At 36.2% G+C, this 5143-nt stretch overlaps 1 long non-coding RNA gene across 1 annotated transcript; it reads left to right on the forward strand.

Moving 5' to 3' along the window:
* The first annotated feature begins 836 nt into the window (after positions 1 to 836).
* Positions 837 to 4700, forward strand: LOC142295099 (uncharacterized). Its single transcript, XR_012751362.1, has 3 exons — positions 837 to 1016; positions 3551 to 3599; positions 4467 to 4700. It is a non-coding gene; the product is annotated as an uncharacterized LOC142295099 (long non-coding RNA).
* The last annotated feature ends 443 nt before the right edge of the window (positions 4701 to 5143 follow it).

Below are 5143 nucleotides of genomic sequence, written 5' to 3' on the forward strand. Positions count from 1 at the left end.
CACACTTTGACCTTCATCCGATTAAACTTCACACTAAACAGAAAATACAAAGAGAATGTGCTATAATGTGCATAATAACAAACAATATCCAGATTTATACAGAATATAACGCATAAATACAAGTTTAAATCGTAACTACAGGAAGGACCAGTGTATCAGCAGAGCAATACACATAACATCAAAAAACAATATTAGTTAGATAATCCTATAGGAATATCTATCACTTTAAATCGAATAGATAGTTTGTAACAAGCATCATTGTAGTAAGTGCATGATAAAGGCAGAGATCAGCCACAGATAGCAGGTCTGTAAAACAGAGAAAAACAATCAGGTATATAAATAAAGCAAAGCTTCTTACCAGTAAATCAAAGAGCCACAGGAGAATGAGCGCTGATGTGTATTGCGTCTATCACGCCAGGGAAATGCGCTAACATGTGTCATAGAGAGAGGGTTTTTAAAGGTCCCGGGACGTAACGTCACTTCCTGTTTTACGAAACCGGAAGTGATGTATATGGATGGCAAAAGGTTGGCAACACGTTCCAGGAAGGAAAGCCAGCATCATCACAGGGCTGTGAAACAGGAAGTGATGTATATGGATGGCAAAAGGTTGGCAACACGTTCCAGGAAGGAAAGCCAGCATCATCACAGGGCTGTGAAACAGGAAGTGATGTATATGGATGGCAAAAGGTTGGCAACACGTTCCAGGAAGGAAAGCCAGCATCATCACAGGGCTGTGAAACAGGAAGTGATGTATATGGATGGCAAAAGGTTGGCAACACGTTCCAGGAAGGAAAGTCAGCATCATCACAGGGCTGTGAAGCCGGAAGTGATGACATTAGCTGAAAAAGCAGCTATTTAATGAAAGAAGGAGGCACATAGACGGGTTCCGATCCCGTCAAGGTAGATATGCACCATCTTTTTTAGGTCAAGGACGACCCCAAGGCCGAAGAGGCAGACGCGGCGGGGGGGACAGTGTCATAGACACTCCAAGAACCAATATGACAACCAGATCCCAGGTAGGGAGGAGTCTCTAGTTATCAATATTTCTTCTAAGAACCTTACACCACAACAAATGTGCTTATTACAAAAAGGTTTATCCTTTTCCCCAACATATAAATTTAATTCTTTCAATTTACATATGGATCTACAAAAATTCTTTAGATCATTAAGATTAAAAGCACATTTTTCTCCACATGGTTCTGGTTACACTCCAAGTAGAGATATAGTTACTCCAAGAACGCCTCTTAACCTCTCTGACCTGGGTCTCAGAATTAAGAGTACTTTTATGCCTCCAAAAAATTTGCCAGCTATTGAAACATTTATTTCGTTAGTTGATCGTGATGTATCACAACTATGTAAAGATATTGAACAGGGTCTTCTTTTTTGTCCATCCAATATGTCTCAATCTGATAAATTGGCTCTTGAATCACTGATTAAAGACAAAGAATTAATTTTGAAACCTGCCGATAAAGGCGGAGCTACAGTTATAATGGATAAACGGATGTATATTGACGAAGTCATGACCCAACTTTCTAATATTGAGGTGTATACTGCCTTGACCAATAATCCCACATCTTCTATTCGAGCTAAAATTAGAAATACTATAGAACCCTATCTAAAATCAGGCCTCATTGATGATAAAGTTTTTGAATTTCTACAGAAGAAAGATCCAATGGTACCTATTTTCTATATATTACCTAAAATTCATAAAAATTTGGAGAAACCCCCTGGCAGACCCATCGTGGCGGGTACGGATTCAATTTTATCACCATTGGCCATTTTATTAGAAAAAATTTTGACTCCATTAATAAAAAAAAACGAGTCCTTCTTATTAGATACGGGTGAATTTTTGGATACGATTCGTAAGTTTGATCATATAACATCTGATGCCATTTTGGTCACGTGGGATATAGGCAGTCTATATACCTCAATTACTCATGAAAAAGGTATTAATGCTGTGCATAAACTATTATCTGACCATAATTTTGACTCTGAGACAAAAAAATTCTGTATAGAATTATTGAATATTGTATTAAGGGAAATTTTTTTTCTTTTCCAGGATAGTTTTTATTTACAGATACAAGGTACAGCCATGGGGTCCAATGTAGCCTCCCCCTATGCTAATTGCTATATGTCACAATTTGAACAAACATTTATCTATCCACATGAACTCTTTGAATCACATGTTTTATGTTGGAAACGATATATAGATGATGTCTTTTGCATATGGGGGGGCTCATTGGACTCCCTTTTAACATTCCACAACTATTTAAACAATTTTTGGCCAGAATTACAATTCACTATACAATATGATTATAATAGGATAAGCTTTTTGGATACTATGGTCATTAAAGGTGATGACAGCAAATTAGAGACTGATCTTTACACTAAGGCTACTGATAAAAATAATTTACTACAGTTCTCTAGCTGCCACCCTAAGGCCGTGAAGAAATCAATTCCGAAATCTCAATTTCTCAGAGTCAAAAGAATTGTCAGTCAAGATGCTACGAAGACATTGAGACTTGATGAGATGAATTCCAGATTTAAAGCGAGGGGGTACCCTGACAATATATTGAAGGACAGCTTGAATAGTGACAGTAGGAAATCTGATATGGGTAACCGTATTCCTTTTGTTCATAGCTTTCATCCTTATTCCTATAAGGTTCATAAACTTATCCGCCGCAACTGGTATATTTTGAGTCGAGGTTATCCTCAGGTGGCTGAATTCCAAAAGCCGTTTCTTCCCTGTTTTCGCAGGGCTCCTAATTTAAGGAATAAACTAGTTAGGGCGGATATAGGCTCTATTGCTCCCTCTTTTTCACAGAGCTATTTGAGTACACCACGTAAAGGCACTTTTCCGTGCCTTAATTGCCTACAGTGTAATAATATTATTAAGGGTGATAAGGTGTTCCATCCACAAACTGGTCAAGGTTTTCCCATTAAAGGATTCTTCACGTGTGACAGCTCCTATGTTGTTTATGTGATCAAATGCCCATGTGGCCTACTTTATGTTGGAGAAACCACTCAGTCTATACGCGATAGGATCTCACAACATAAGTCTACTATTCGCTGTGAACGTCTTCATCTTCCTCTTCCTTCTCATTTTCATAAATTGGGACATAGGGTATCTCAGCTTAGATATCAGGTACTTGAACAGATTCCACAAATGAGAAGGGGTCAAAGTAGGGTAACACTCTTGAAAAAAACGTGAAGCCTTTTGGATTTTTGTCTTACAGACTATGGAACCTAAAGGTCTCAACAGAGAATTTGATATAGGGAGCTTTATGTAAAAAAAGTTTTTTTGCACTCTTGTGAAAAAATTTTTTTACACTCATGAAAACACTCTCTTATACATTTATCCACGTATATGTCTAGGTTCCTTTATATATTCAGTGTGTTATATTTATGGATATATATTTCTATACGGTCTTGGATAGTATTTATTTTATTCTATTGGGTATTTTTTATAATTTTTTTTTTTTTTTTTATAATTTTTTTATATACATTTTGTTTTATTAACTGATTTTCATTTTTTCTCTCTTATGTTTAGTCAATATTACAGGCCAATTAAATCTGATGAACTCATCAATCAACCTTTGGTATTTAAATTTATGTTTTATTTTTTATATAAATGAAAATTTTTTTCATATATCTTATATTTTTATTAATTTTTATGCCTAATTTTCTCTATACACATTAAAACATGGATTAATATTTTGATCCTTTTTTTAATAAAATAAAAAATAAAAGATATTAATAAATAATAAAAAATAATTTTCTATAGATTTCCATATATATAACTATACTATAAATATCACACACTGTACCATATAATGATCTCCACTGGATCAATATGTGTTACCCCTCGGGCCCCGCTAATCAATATTATAAGCTATTGAGTTCCATCATTATATGTATGCCTTTTTTGATGCAGTAAATTGCCGATTATGTGACTTTATCATGTGTTGAATGCACTATGTGCCTCCTTCTTTCATTAAATAGCTGCTTTTTCAGCTAATGTCATCACTTCCGGCTTCACAGCCCTGTGATGATGCTGACTTTCCTTCCTGGAACGTGTTGCCAACCTTTTGCCATCCATATACATCACTTCCTGTTTCACAGCCCTGTGATGATGCTGGCTTTCCTTCCTGGAACGTGTTGCCAACCTTTTGCCATCCATATACATCACTTCCTGTTTCACAGCCCTGTGATGATGCTGGCTTTCCTTCCTGGAACGTGTTGCCAACCTTTTGCCATCCATATACATCACTTCCGGTTTCGTAAAACAGGAAGTGACGTTACGTCCCGGGACCTTTAAAAACCCTCTCTCTATGACACATGTTAGCGCATTTCCCTGGCGTGATAGACGCAATACACATCAGCGCTCATTCTCCTGTGGCTCTTTGATTTACTGGTAAGAAGCTTTGCTTTATTTATATACCTGATTGTTTTTCTCTGTTTTACAGACCTGCTATCTGTGGCTGATCTCTGCCTTTATCATGCACTTACTACAATGATGCTTGTTACAAACTATCTATTCGATTTAAAGTGATAGATATTCCTATAGGATTATCTAACTAATATTGTTTTTTGATGTTATGTGTATTGCTCTGCTGATACACTGGTCCTTCCTGTAGTTACGATTTAAACTTGTATTTATGCGTTATATTCTGTATAAATCTGGATATTGTTTGTTATTATGCACATTATAGCACATTCTCTTTGTATTTTCTGTTTAGTGTGAAGTTTAATCGGATGAAGGTCAAAGTGTGACCGAAACGTCATTTATATTTTTCACACAAAAGAATTACTAAATAAAGTGTTTTTTCTTTTTGCACAATCCATTGTGAGTGCCGGATTCTTTTTCTGATATATAAGGGTTTGGACCCTATCCTGGCACCTCCCTGTCTAACAGAGTGCCATACTTCTTTTTTGAATAGATATAAATATCACCACTGTTACATATCAGTGCAATAAAAAAATATATGCAGACTCACTGCAGCCGTTTTAAGTCGGTATAGCTGTGTATGACAGCAGGGTTAATGTTTTTGCAGTGGCATGTCAGTGCGGTAAAGAATTATAATGCTGGTTAGTCAGGAGCAGCAATCACCCATATTAAATCCAGTCTGGTAGTGTGACTTCT

Source organism: Anomaloglossus baeobatrachus, chromosome 3 (assembly GCF_048569485.1).
Source record: "Anomaloglossus baeobatrachus isolate aAnoBae1 chromosome 3, aAnoBae1.hap1, whole genome shotgun sequence".
Taxonomy (NCBI): domain Eukaryota; kingdom Metazoa; phylum Chordata; class Amphibia; order Anura; family Aromobatidae; genus Anomaloglossus; species Anomaloglossus baeobatrachus.